A 15,628-nucleotide genomic window follows, 5' to 3' on the forward strand; every position below is an offset into this window, starting at 1 on the left:
CACCCACTCCATCTTCCCACCCAATCAATCAGTAAGCATGGCCAGGGAATCCAGGCCACTCTGCAGAGCCCAGTCTATAGCTGCACTTGGACAGGGAACCAAGCCAGCAGTCCTATCCAACTGTTCCCAGCCAGCGACACACCCCCACACCTCAGAACTCCAGCAATGGCCTTGCCCAAAAATAGACCCCATAGCAAGCCCCACCTGACTAAGGATGCTACCAGCTGACCAGTCCAAAACCTCACGCTGAACAGTGGAGGGCTGTTCTGCCAAAGCAAACCTGTGAAGTCTGGAAGAGGGCACTGCTTACTTAATGCACAGATAGAGAATCAAGAGTCTCAAAAAATCAGGTGAACATGACACCACCAGAGCAAACTAATACAAAGAATGCAGAATAACCCTCTTAAAGAAGTTTAGTGAACTTCTTTAACACAGACTCGGAGGAGCAGAAAAAATAATCCTGATATTTGGTACAACATGGATGAAACAGAAGGACATTGTGGCAAGTGAAATAAGCCAGACACAGGACAAATACTGCATGATCTTACTTACATGTGGAATCTTAAAAAAATCAAACTCAAAGCCAATGGTGTAGAATGGTGATTGCCAGGGGCTGAGGGGTGAGAGGAAAGGAAAGATGTTGGTCAAAGGACACAAAGTATTTTAATTATAAGGTCTAATGTACACCCTTGTGACTATAGTTAATAATAATGTAGTATATAATTAAAATTTATTAAGAGACTATTCTCAAGTGTTCTCACTACACACAATCATACTTCAATAAAGCTGGAAAAAATAAACAAAGGACTTGAATAGACATTTCTCCAAAGAAGATAATACAAATGACTAATAAGCATATGAAAAGATGCTCTCCATCCCAAATCACTAGAGAAATGTAAATCAAAACCACAATGAGATACCACTTCACACCATTTGTATGGCTATTATTTAAAGGAAAAGAAAAAAAAACAAGTGTTAGTGAGAATATGGAAAAATTGGAACACTTGCCCACTGATGGTGTGAATGGAAAATGATGCAACAGCTATGGGAAATGTTATGATGATTCCTCAAACAATTAAAAATAAAATTACCATATGATCAAGCAATCCCACTTCTGGGTATATAACCAAAAGAACTGAAAGCAAGGACTCAAACATATTTGCACAGCCATTTTCAAGCAGCATTATTCACAAAGCCAAAAGAGTCCATCTATGATGTGGTACATACATACCATGGGATATTACTTAGTCTTAAAAAGAAAGGCAACACTGACATGTGCTACAACATGGATGAAACTTGAGGGCATTAATACTAAGTGAAATAAGCCAGCCACAAAAGGACAAATACTGTCTGATTCCAGTTACATCAGGTATGTAGACTAATCAAATCCACAGAGACAGAAAATAGAATTGTGGTTGTCGGGGATCGGCGATAGGAGAGAATGAGAAGTTATTGTTTAATGGATGCTAAGTTTCAGCTGCGGAAGATGACTGGTGGTGATGTCTACATAACAATGTAAATGTACTTAGGCTTCAGAACTGCACACCTACCATTGGTTCAAATGGTACATTTTGTGTGTTTTATCATAATAAAGAAGTAATGTGCAACAAAACATGGCCTGCAGCTATCGCTGTCTATGCCAGCACCTCCCAAAAATCTATCAGGACACTAGACTAGTGCCCAGCCACCTGCATAGGAATTGCTTTAAGACTTTGGATAAAATACAAACACTAGGGCCCACATCAATATTCTAATTTATAATGTGCAGGGTGGGGCCTGAACATTTTCATGTCCCCGGGGCGATTCTAAGGTGCAGCCAGGTGTGAAGAAAGCTATTCTGCCATTTCCCCATATCAGATTTAGAGGCAAAAGAAGCAATTCCTCTGTTTATAACAAACTCAACTCTCAATGTACTAATTTTATATAACAAAACACACATTTGTGTTTGTTTTGTTACAGTATGCTATATTGACATTCAAGAAAAGCCCAAATTGAATAAATCAAAGTCCGAAACCTTCACTCCACAGACGTTTATTACCAAACAATTGATGGATGTTAATCTTTTAAAATTAAGTTTTAGACACATTTTCTCAACTCCCTGTTAACTTTGTGTTGAAATTTCTTAAAAAGTCCACAGAACACTTCCTGAGCAGCAGGGAAATGTCATCTCACATTGTGCTTGGCAAGTGCTGGCATTATAAAATGTCTGATTCTTTGCTCATGGGCACATCACAGTTTATATTGTAAATGTCAGCTTCCACCTGAAATAATCAGTGGATTGCTCAGTGAAAGCACTACATAGTAATTACATCCCATTTGCACCTACAGATTCATTCATTATTAACAACTTTATGATTTTATATTACCAAACAGCGTATTTCTGGAGGCAGAAAATGTATTTAATTACACGCTAAATCAAAAGCCTAAAGATGTCTACAGGCAATTCTTGATAAGTAGTGACACATGGTGTCATGGAAACATTGAACTGAAACCCAAAGACCTGATAAGCTAGACCGTGTGCACCCCGACCCCCTCTTCTAAGCACTCATTGCCTCAGCTGAATGAAAGAAAGGGCCGCCAGCCAAAAGGTTCTGTTTCCTCCCAGAATCAGGCTACATATAAGGACTGATGGACCCAGACCTCTTGCCTCAGTTCACACATCTCTGAAGGCTCAGTCCCACTTTGGTTTCCTGGCTAAGGCTTGCCTCTGAGACAGCTGCATCACTGTTCAAGCTCTCTCTGCCCAACCCTGCTTCCCTCACTCCAAAGAGCTAGCTCTAATAAATCCTTGGCAACAGAATCTTCATTGCAGAATCCGTTTCCATGGAAACCAGACCCGCATCACCTATTCTCTCAACTAGCTCGGTAACCATGGCAAAGTCACTTAATCATACCACTGTCTGTAATTGAAGAAGTCTCACTGAGCTTGAGGCCACCGGAAATCCCCCAACGCCACACCAAACAATGTTCTGTGGTGGCAGAGACCTGCTCTCAGGTCTGCTGTGACGAAGTTCATACATTTTACAATCCATCCCTTTGTATTCCACCCCCGTTCCATGGCGAGGAAGGGAAATTCTGTATCACTACCAGGTGCCTGTGTAAGGTTCATCCATTCCAAAGGCATCTAGGGCCTTTTTCTGGAGAGAACATGCCCTGGGGTGGGGGGGTCGCTTAGTGCAATCAACTCACCCAGGACTTCTCCAACTTGAGCACTAACAGTCCCATGTCCCAGGAAGCTCTCAGTCTCCGGCAAACCACAACCATCCTGCACTCTAATGTAGTTTCATATGTCCCCTGGCCGTTGGGCTTGCACATGGGCTGCCTGACCTATACACAAGGCAGCATGTAAGTCCCAACCCACATGGCCCTTTTGTTTTTCCTTTGTTAGACTTATCAGACTTGCAATTAGTTATGCAATTAGTTGTCTAATTTTTGTCTCCTCAGCTAGACTGCAAGAGGCAAATGGACCTCTGTGCCTTGTTCAGGATGGTATCCCTATCATGACGGTCAGTCAATATTCGTGATGAAGGGGGGAGTAAGGAGATGGATTAAAGAGGGTGAAAGACTAAGAAGAGGACCAAGGGCAGGTAAGTCAGAGTGGAAGTAAATAAAAGTCCATTTTCCTATGTCACACCACTATATGGCTGAACTATCATTAAATGTTCAGTAAATTATGACACTCAGATTTGACATCTATTCATAACTTACCATCAGATCAAGTACACTGTGCCTAGAATATAGCAGACCCTCATTAAAAAAAAACACACCAAAAAGAAAAATGCTGTCTGAATGGATAAGCTGCATTGCCATTGTCAGGGTCCCTGTTTCAAATCAGTTCCCTGACAAGAATTCAGGGAATTAAATTCTTAGGACCAGAGCACTTGATCTAGAAGAAATCCTAACAGGGATTTGATCAAGCCTTCCCCTTCCTCTCTCAAGGCAACTGCATAGCACATCTTTGTTTCCTTAATGTAGTATTTTCTGTGGGTGTCTATTTTCTTTTCTCAGTGACTACTGCTGGAATAAAGCAAGTCCTTTCATATCACTTAAAAACACTGAAATTCCCTTTTTGTATATCCTTGGGACCATAATAAGAATTGTTCTGGTATAACTCCCCACCCACATAACAGCTTTCTGATCTTGATGCTTAAACTGAAACGGGCCTAAATTGAAACATGTGCTTAAGGAAAACAAGGGACTTCTGTGTCCTGTGAAGTTACTTATCAATACTGAACGTAATCCATTTTGAACAGCAATTCATAGAAACAGAATTCATGTGGAAAATGCCAGCCGATCAGATGCTGGTCTAATGATAATTACTTCTGGAACACCAACCTGGATTTTGCCAGTATGAGATACCGGAATTGATTGCTGCCCTTGTTCTTTGCTTCTGGAAGTGACTTTTATCCCTGGACCACCTATAGCTCTATAGAAGCTGAACAGCTTCATTTGTCAAGCTGAAAGATTATCTTTATCTCATCAATCTATTTCATACCAACTATAAAATATTTATAAAATTGTATTGATGAGTTCACTGCTGTAGCTTATAATGTAAACCATGTGAGCCAAGCAATATAAATAGCAAACAAAGCAGATGATAAATAGGTAGTTGGTAGACTAAACAGGTCAGAGCTTCTTTGTCTCGCTCCTAACTTCAAAAGTGTGACATTTGCAGCCCCCTGCCCGCACTCTCAGGGCTCCATGGCTGGGATGGAGAGGGAAGCTCTTAGGAGCAGCGCATTTGGGGGAAAAGATACTCTAAGGCAGCAGCTCCAGACCACGACCCGTAGACCACGGGGGATATTGGAGACCCTTTCGTGGCATCCATGAGATAAAGAAGCAATTTCATAATATTACTAAGGCATTGAGGCTTTTTTGCCCTACCATGTTAGCATTTCTATTGATAGCACAAAACAATAGTGAGTGACTCTGCTGGTCCCTACATACCTATCAAGACAGTGGCTCCAAACTGTGCTAGGGGTCATTACATTTCTTTACCAAAATGCACTTATTGAAAAAAAAAAATTTAAAAAGTAGGTTTCACTTAACAATTCCCTTGATGAATCAGTACAAATTATTAAGTTTATTAAACATGGACTGTTGAGTACATGCCTGTTAAATAGTCTGTAAGGTGAAACGGAAAGTACACATAAAGAACTACTGTACGCTCACGTAAGATAGTTGTTTCTAAGAAGAGCGATTGTGCATTGATTTACAAACTGGACTAGCTGCCTTTTCATGTGATACCGTTTTATTTGAAAGAACAGCTGGCAGGCAAAGCATGCTTATTCAGATTGGAATCTTTGGCAGACATTTTATTGAAAATAAAGTGAGCCTTTAGCTTCAAGGAAAACAACTGACAATATTGCTGCCAAGGATAAAATACAAGCTTTCAAGTAAAAATTAGGGTTTTAGAAATCTGTATTCAATACTGTGAGTTTAACGGGCTATCAATACTTAAGGATTTTTCTGATGAAAATTGGTAGCAATATAAACAAATGTGATTTCTTGATATTGTATAATGAAACATTTGGAAGATCTATGTAAACTCAATATTTTCCAAATGACCAATGCATAATGTAACAGAATCATGCCTGGGTAAAAAAATCCATTCAAAGTGCAAAACAGGCCAATGGATTTTAATGTAACAAAGTATAAAAAGATCATTGGTATGGTTTTAGATTCCACTTTACAATTATCCTTTACAAAACCACCACTTGTCAAGTTTGGTGTAATTTCCAAGACAAATATCCACAACTACCTGGCAAGGCTATTATAATACTCCTCTTTTGCTCCCGTTTACATCTCTGTGAGGCCAAATGTTCCTCATAAGTCAATGACAGCCACAGATCGAATGCAAGAGGAGGTATGAAAACCCAACTGTCTTCTATTAAGCACCAAAAAGATTTGAAAAATTGTAAAACAATGCCACTCACCGATGTTTTCGTTTTGTAAAATATAGTTACATTTTGTTAAAGATGTATTATTTATGTCAGCATGTAGTGGGATCTTTATTGCCATTTTTAATGTAATTAATAAATACTTTAAACTTTCCTCCGGTTTAATTTTAATGTAATAAATCTCAATAGATATAACCTATATAATCAAACAAAAGACAGCCCTTTGTGATCCTCAATAATTTTTAAGAGTATAAAGAGGTTCTGGGTCCAAAAATTTGAGAAACACTGATCAGGATGGGTTTTTGTTTGTTTGTTTTGTCACTTGCAACAAAGGTTGGAAATGAAATGGAGGGAAAAGAAAAGAGTTGAGTTCCCAGTTTGGCGTCACATCAACACAGAGATAGAGAACCAGCCTCAATATTCATAACAAAGAGCAAGAATGCTGCCAATGCAGGAAATAGGAACTAGAGGTGACTGGAAATTTCAGCCTTCCTCACGCCCCCTACTTAAGGATCTATAGAAATATTGAGGAAGCTCAGATTTGGAATTTATTCAAAATATAAAGAGGAAAGGTGATTCAAAGTGACATCTGCGTAACAAAACATTCTAATAGAAAAATCACCCTCATAGAAATTTGATTTCAAGGAATTATACCCAAATGTCCATCACTGATGAACAAATAAACTAAAAGTGGAATGCCCATCCAATGGAATATTATTTGGCCATAAAAAAGGAAGGAAATGCTGATTCATGCTAAAACATGGATGAACCTTGAAAACATTATGCTAAGTGAAAGAAGCCAGACCAAGATGCCACATTTGTATGGTGCCATTTACATGCAGGTTTCAGAACAGGCAAGTCCATAGAAACAGAAAGGTGATAGCTAAGGACTGGGGTAAGAAGAATTGGGGAGCTGCTGATAATAGATATGAAAATGTTCCAGAATTGGGTAGTGGTCAAGGCTGTACAATTTTGTAGCTATACTGGAAAAAAAATCACTTAATTATACATTTTAAAGGGTGAATGTTATGGCATCTGAATTATATCTCATATAAATAATATTATAAACCTGGTATATTAGCATCACATGGCTGCTATAATAACCAACCATGAATTTGTGGCTTAAAATAACAGAAGTTTATGCTCTCATAGTTCTGGAGGCCAAAAGTCTGAAATAGAGCTGAGACTCTGGGGGAAAATCTGTTCCTTGTCTCTCCAGCTTTGATAGTTGCTGGCATTCCTTGATCGCATTATTGCAATCTCTACCTGTCTTCAGTGTGTGTGTGTGTTTGTGTGTGTGTGTGTCTGTGTGTGTGTGTGTGTGTGTGTGTGTGTGTGTGTGTGTGTGTGTGAATGATCTCCCTCTGCCTCTTTCTAGTAAAGACACTTGTGGTGGCATTTAGGGTAATATTATCTTCATCATATCTATAGAGATTCTTTTTATAAAGTAAGTATTTCACAAGTTCTGGGGATCAGGAGGTGAACGTATCTTTGAGAGTCATTATCAACCTACCACACCTGGGTGTATATGTAAATCACTGATGTGGTATGGCAGCCAACAATGTGTGCCAATTGACACTATCTTTGAGAAAGAACTTGCCAATCAGCATATGGCATGCAGTTAGCTGACATCCTCCAGTTACAGTACCTCAAGATGTGCCACACTCTTCCTGGCAGCCCAAGCCAATAGCCGAGCATGGCATGTGTGCAAGGGATTGGTCATCTGCACAACATGGGACCCTCTACCAGCAGTCTCTGTGCCAGAGCTCTCCATTGAGTCGACTGAGCTTTGACGACTCTTCCTACTTAATTTATCTTCCCTTTCCCTCTCCTTACCTACCCCCATTCCTATCCCTCTCCCTTTTATATTTCACAGGGTCACTCCATGGATTTCTTGTGCTGCCCAATTCAGCCTGACACCTTCTTCTCAGCAGATCCAAGTTCAGTCAGTTAATGCTGAGAGTGGTCCAAGACAGCTGATAGCAGAGTGGACTTTCAGGACTGTTACTCACTGCCCAGCTGCAAATGATGACCCTTTGCCCCAGACCCAGTGATGGTCACTGGCACCAGGTAGCAGCCTATTCATTCAACTTTTACCAGTGGTGACTCAGAAGAGGGTTCTGGTGGAGGAGACTTCTCTGGCCAGTACAATAATTCAGGCATTTGAGAGTGAACAACACATATAAGGACAATGGAATTGGCTGGTCATGATTAAGGGACATGAAGGGATCATTAGAAACTGAAGGCAGTTAACATTTAAAAAATAAGTGTGAGCACCAACAGACCTCTCTGACAACTTACAATGAGACTCATCTCCTGCACTGAAAGATCAGACACAGCTGTGGAACAAATTCGGGACAGCCATACTTCAAAGACTATTGAATACTCAGCCAAGCCAAGTCTGTTATGCTAAGATCAGGGCTCTGTAGAGAAAATACAGGACCATGGGAAAAAGACTTTGGCTCTGTAGCTTACTCTGAACCCTCAGACTTCAGACACTACCTATGCCTCCCCATTAAGAGTTAGCACTTTCTCCACAAGTCCCCATAGTGAGTTGGGACTTTCCCTGTGCAGAAAGATACTGCAGAGATCTCTCCCCTACAAAACATCCCCCACTCAGAAACTGACTCTATCTCCTCACCGGGTTTCCAGATAGATCACTAGAATGAATGAAATCCCAGCATAATACAACTGGGCTCTTGCCAGAAAGGATTAGAAAAGAGGAGATTACACCCTAAAGGAGCTGCAAGGATTCTCCAGGATGTGCTAGCAGAAACCATAGGATTGGATTTTGAGTGTGCTTGATCAACTCCTATACCCACAAGCAAGAATTTATTGACTTAGGGCCACTCTCTCAGAACACAAGATTTAACACTTGGCAAGGAAGAACTCAAGGGAATGGGGCAAACTCACTGGTAGGGAGCCTTTGAAAACCTGGACAAAGCAATGGCCCATGCTAAGTAAATTTGAAATGTGTGAGTTGCTATGGCAGGAGGTGGACAAAGTAATTGAAAGGCTCAGGGAATTGGGCATGCTGGGATGCATATATCATGTGGGTCCAGAAGACCCATCAGAGTATTAAGTTCTGGGGACTTCGAGTGACTTAATCTGCAGCTATGAAATTACACAATATAGCATCCAAACTACTTCACTGCAAAGGAAGTACAGTAATGGACTCATGACCATGGGACCCACTGGTCATGTCATACACAATACCATCCAAAAAGCAACAGCCTGCTAAGGTGCAGGCTTAGAGACAGTAACTCTGTAACAACACCTGGTGACGCTGCTCCCCACATGTATACGGAGAAGTGTGGAGCTGCATGGTTCAAGGAAAGGACTGTGGTGCCCATTACCCATGGAGGTGTGCCTCTTAGGTCTCCCTTTAAGAAGAAGCTGCTATCGATCAGACCATTAAACCTCAGAGGAAAGGTAGGGGAGGGTGGGGGCAAGGGGAAGAAATCAACCAAAGGACTTGTATGCATGCATATAAGCCTAACCAATGGACAAAGACAACAGGGGGGTGAGGGCATGGGGGGCGGTTAGTGGGTGTAATGGGAGAATAAGGACACATGTAATACCGTAATCAATAAAGAAATTTAAAAAATAAAGAAAAGGCAAACTTAAGAAGAAGAAGGAGGAGGAGGAGGAGGAGGAGGAAGAGGAGGACGTCAGTAGTTAGGAGTGCCGTTACCTGACAGCTTCTAGCTGCAACACCTTCAGAATCCAGTAAGTGTTTGAGGTGAGCCCATCAGCCTCCCGAACAGCCCCCAGCCAGTGACTGAGTCATTTTTGTCTAATATGGAACTCTACTATGCACCATCTTTGTACTGACGCTCCTTTGGGGCTGCCCAAAACTTTATCAGACTGCACCACAGCCTGTGGCTCTTCTCACCCAACCCTCTTTCTTTCCTCCTCTCCTTTCACGGGCATCAGACATACACTGCATCTGAAGGTTGTCTAACTGCTCTAGCTCCTCTCTTCTCTTCTATTTCGCAGGTAATTTATGGGACAGGTGTGTTTCACAGTAAGTCTCTTCATGTGTTTCCCAGTGTTTCGTCCTGGAAGATCTGAACTGACACATGCAATTAAAAAAAATTTTCTTAACAACCAATACAATAAAATTCACTTACAATTCCTGCCTCACCACTACCCCACCAATGGACCTCTACTTAGCACCATGCCATTCAAGCACTCATTAATAACCTCAATGTGTATTGCCTTAGCTACAGCACCTATAAAAAGCCCAGTCATTAATTTATTCATTCAGCAATTATTTATTGAGGATCTACTCTGTGTTAGATATAGGCACTGGAAGCAAAGCAATAAACAAACCATAAAAAATGTCTTTCCTTTTATGGAACTTACATTCTATTGGGGCAGACACACAATTTAAAAAGATAGACCTGGAAGTGCCTGGCTAGCTCAGGTGGTAGAGCGTGAGGCTCTTAAAAAGATAGACCACCAGAAAAATGTATATCTGCACTATATTGCTTTCTTTCCTCAGTGGAATCACCTTTCTGGACATGACAATATGAAAGCCTCAGCTTTTGATTGTGGACGAATATAAGAAAGAGCCATTTCTAAAACCTCTGCTGCATTGTTTTGGTAGAACAACTAATTATAAAACCAATTTAATCTATATTTGAAAAATCACTTATTAGAAATGCACATAGGCTTTGTTCCAAAAATTTCATTTCTAGGAATTTATCCCAGGAAAATAATCATGAATATTCAAAAAGCTTTATCTATAGAAATATTAGTTGCAGGGTTTTTATACTTGAAAAAAATAAACTGAAAACAATAATCTAGAACCATTTAAATAGACATTTTGTCACCCATGCAATGGAATACTGCACAGCCATTTAAAAAATGGAGAAAAATATGACAAGGAAAGATGTTCATAATGTATCTAGTAGGAGGACAAGCTAGTTACAAAGCAATACTTCATACCCATTTATAGAATCATTCCATTACAATGTGGATCTGGAAAACATACACTGAGTGGCCAAATTATTATGATCTCTGAACGCATAATAATCTGGCCACTCAGTGTATATCCTATATAATAAAAAGTTAATGTGCAAATTGTCCCTTGACCAGGCATTCAACCAGCAGGCAGGCCTGCCAACCGCCCATGTCCCCTCCCCCTGGCCAGGCTGGCCGGCCCCCACCCATGCACAAATTCATGCACCGGGCTTCTAAGATATAGATATATAGATATATATAGATATATAGATATATAGATATATAGATATATAGATATATAGATACATAGATACATAGATATATAGATATATAGATATATAGATATATAGATATATAGATATATAGATATGTAGATATGTAGATATGTAGATATATAGATATATAGATATATTAGATATGTAGATATGTAGATATATAGATATATACACACACACACTGAGTGGCCAGATTATTATGCATTCAGAGATCATAATAATCTGGCCACTCAGTGTATACCAAAATACACTATTACTTCTGAATGATGGGATTATGAACAATTTCAATTTTCTCAGTTTGCTTTTCCAGAGCTTCAAAATTTTTACAATAAACAGGTAACTTCATTTTATCTGCTAACTTAAATTTCTTAAAGTTGTGTTTTTTGTTTTGGTTTTGGTTTTGGTTTTTTAAAAGTCACTCAACATTTCTGCCTTGAATATCAATGAGTAAACTTTTCAAATGACTTTCAGGTAGCTGGGGATGTCCTAGAAATAAATATTTTGGTGGCCACAACTCTCCCCGTGACAGCACTCTAGCTGGGAAGGGGGTGAAAGTGGCCTTAGCTCCCTAGTAATTAGCCTAAAGGAAAACTAGTCCCCAAACACAGTGTCCTCAGAAGCCTCTGTCAGGGATGCACAGGTGCAGAATAGGGACATCAGAAATGCTGCTGGGACAACAATGCTCCTTCAGCACATTGATTATTGAGTAATTACAATCCATCTAACCTCTCTGTGTCACAGTTTTCTCCCATATAATAGGACTTCCCCTCCCCTACCTCTCCTAGTTAAGAAAAAACACACGTGTGAACACATATGCTCTCTCTCTCTCTCTCTCTCTCTCTCTCTCTCTCTCTTTCTCTCTCTGTATGACCCCCCCCCAATAGGATCTTGCGATAGCAATTTATTAGAGAGGATTTTTAATGAAATTCAAGGAACAAAAGAGGAAAACCCTCTTTTGCATAATAAGCCAAAAACTTCATGGGAGTTGACAAGAGATTAGCTCTTCCAGAATCCCAATGCTAGGGTTTGAATTTTAATATCTGTTTTCTAAATATATGTAACACTTATTATAGATAATATTATATGATATTAAAATATAATAAATTATAATTTAATAATATATAATTTATTAAGTTATATATTTTATACATAATATATAATTATTTATAGTATATATTTTCTAAATAATTTATTATACATAATTTTATGTGTAGTATAAAAATGATTATGTATAATTTCATATATGTATAATCTTTTTCAAGGCCAATCATTTAAAAAAAGCAAGCTGACACTCCAAGTGTATACCTCTCAATTAATTTTCTCTTCTCCATCCTCAAGATATTTTTCTACTTGACTTTCAAAGTTGAAAAAAAAAGTGACTCACAACCCACAACAAAGTCTTGAAAATTCAAAAATATATAGGAGAAATAACCGAGATCTTGAGTTAAAAGCTTATGGGCTGAGTTCCACAGAGGAGGGAGGCTCAACCAGGTAAAGAAGGTACAGCCCACGGGTCTAGGTTGCGAGGACTCCCACTCTGGATCAGGGTCCTGTAAATCACACAGCAGCAAGGAAGATCAAGGCCAAGGTTGGCTGACGGATTCAACTAGGACTTTTTAGATTTAGACAGGTTATTATTGACATGGATGGCAAAAGAGTAGCCAAACTCCAACTCCCTTTATCCTTGTCCACACAATAAAAAAGGCCCCCAAACAATAAGGACCAGAATATTGCAACACAAGCTGTGGCACAGCCCATCGCTGAGAGCTAACTCTAGACTGACACTGTTTGGTCTTCTAGTCCAGTGGTCGGCAAACTGCAGCTCGCAAGCCACATGCGGCTCGCGAGCCACGGTTTGCCTCTCTGTTGACTAATGAATTTGCCGACTACTGGGATAGGGGCTTAATCACAAGGAACAACAACAGCCTGTAATTATTGGAATCGAGAGTCTAAGTCAGTGGTCGGCAAACTCCTTAGTCAAACAGAGCCGCAGTTTGCCGACCACTGTAGTTCATAGCTATATTCCAAAGGGGGAAGGCAAAAGCTTCATACCTCAGCAGTACTCCAAGGCAATGAGAAAGTCAAGGGAGATGGCCTTGAGAAAACACTTAAAAAAACATTTTAATAGTGTACTAATGTCTTTAACCTGAAGTCAAAACTTCTGGGTAAGGGTAATGCCCTAGCTCAGTGGTCGGCAAACTCATTAGTCAACAGAGCCAAATATCAACAGTACAACGATTGAAATTTCTTTTGAGGGACAAATTTTTTAAACTTAAACTTCTTCTAACACCACTTCTTCAAAATAGACTCGCCCAGGCCGTGGTATTTTGTGGAAGAGCCACACTCAAGGGGCCAAAGAGCCGCTTGTGGCTCGCGAGCCGCAGCTTGCCGACCATGGCCCTAGCTCATCACAGACCTTCTATCCTCCTGTGTTCTGGGAGAATAATAAGGCATATTCTGCCAAGACTCACATTAACTGTCTTTCAGGCATTTGCCTGTGTGATTTATGTGGGTATGCATAAGGTTGCCAGGGTGCCAAGTGGAATTGCTCCCCTACAGGCCTCACACGGAGTGTATGATTGTGAATCTTATGCAAAGACTCAAACAAACTTTTGGACTTATGTGGATGCTCATTTGCAAAGATTAGGAGGAAACCACTCAGCCAGTCATGCCTAGTAGGGAGAACCAGGGAAGTCCAGAATTTCCTGCCCTAGCGATCACGTGAATGTTAACAGTGAACCAATTTTATTAATGTTCTTTCCCACCTACAAGATAAGAAAATTAGTGACTGAATTATAGAAATAATGATATCCATCCTAGAGTGGTTGTGGAGCCTAAATTTAGATAAATAATTCTAGCACAGTGCCTAATATGTAACAGATGCTCATCAAATGATAGTTCCTTTCACTCATTAATTTGTTTGTAATTTATTTATGCAACATATACTTTATGAAAACTTAATGTCAGCCCAATATTAAATCAGATACTAGATAGATACTGGTGAGTAAAGTAGAAAAGTCCCTTTTCTCATGAAATCTCTAAGCTAGTAGGGAAGACAAGTACACAATAAATATATATTCACAAATTATGTATTCTAAGTGCTAAGCAAAAAACCATATATTATACTAGACATGTTGAGGGACACAAAAATGTAATAATTACATCTTAAAGGAGCATACATCACTTAGTAAAGAGGACAAGATGTATAAGCTTTTCAGCTTCCAGAATTTCTATTTGGTTCTTTTTTCCAATTTCTCTTTATTGGTATTCCCTGATGAAACATTTTTTTAAAATATGTTTTTATTGATTTTTATAGAGAGAGAGGAAGGGAGAGGGATAGAACAGATAGAACAATAAGAGAAGAGCATCATCCATCCGCTGCCTCCTGCATGGTGGTAAAACATTTTTAGACACATTTTCCTTTAATTCTTTATATTTATATGTTTCTAAAATCAATATTTATAAATATTTATTTCTATATTTAAGTCATAAATTATATATATATACTTAGGACTGATTTAAAGTCTTTGTCTAGTAAGTGCAACATTTGGACCCCTCAGGGACACTTTCTATAGACTGATTTTTTTCCTATGTATCAACCATACTTTTATCTTTCTTTGAAAATATTTTAAACTTTTTCATTGAAAACTGGACATTATAGATGATATAATGTGGCAACTCTGGAAGTCAGATTTTCCCCACCCTCAGGTCTGTTGTTATTGCTATTTTATTGTTGTTGCTGCTGCTATTTGTTACTTTAGTGACCTGACTAGATTAATTCTATAAATTATTTATTCTCTGTAGGGTACAGCCACTGAATTCTCTGACCAACTAGCTTAGTGGTCAGCTAATAATTGGTCAGAGATTTTCTTAAATGCCTTGAACAAATAAGTATCTTCTGCTGAGAAGCTCTGTGTGTAGACATGTTAGGGCATGACCTTGACACTCAGGCAGTTTACAGCTCTGCCTTAGCCGTCACTTCCTGCTTGTGCAGGGCCTCTAGTCAGCCAGAAGTGTGAGACTGGGGTCCCCCAAGTTTTCCCAGGAATACACACAGCCTCGCACATTTGTAGAGCCTTTTAGATCCTCGAGACTATATCAGTTTTTCAACACCCCATTCCTCAGATCTGCCTTTTAAGTCTTGGCTGGGGTCCTGTTTCTCCCAACTGGCATCACAGCTGTGATGTTAAACAACTGCCTCTGGTTGTTTTCAACAAACGCCCTGAGGATGGAGCTTTTCCACAGATTAAACTCAAAGTCAGGACAAAATTAACAACTCCCCTCATTGAGCTTTTCTTTCTTTTTATTTTTAAAATATTTTTATTGATTTCAGAGAGGAAGGGAGAGGGAGAGAGAGATAGAAACATCAATGATTAGAAAGAATCATTGATCGGCTGCCTCCCGTAGGCCCCCCCACTGGGGATGGAGCCCGAAACCCAGGCATGTGCCCTGACCAGGAATCAAACCACGATCTCCTGGTTCATA

At 39.6% G+C, this 15,628-nt stretch overlaps 1 long non-coding RNA gene across 1 annotated transcript; it reads left to right on the top strand.

Annotated features, from left to right (window-relative positions):
• The first annotated feature begins 2,911 nt into the window (after positions 1-2,911).
• On the top strand, positions 2,912-8,285 carry LOC129150770 (uncharacterized). The gene is made up of 3 exons (XR_008557524.1): positions 2,912-2,995; positions 3,445-3,587; positions 7,777-8,285. It is a non-coding gene; the product is annotated as an uncharacterized LOC129150770 (long non-coding RNA).
• Positions 8,286-15,628: the final 7,343 nt, after the last annotated feature.

This window comes from Eptesicus fuscus, chromosome 11 (assembly GCF_027574615.1).
Source record: "Eptesicus fuscus isolate TK198812 chromosome 11, DD_ASM_mEF_20220401, whole genome shotgun sequence".
Lineage (NCBI taxonomy): Eukaryota > Metazoa > Chordata > Mammalia > Chiroptera > Vespertilionidae > Eptesicus > Eptesicus fuscus.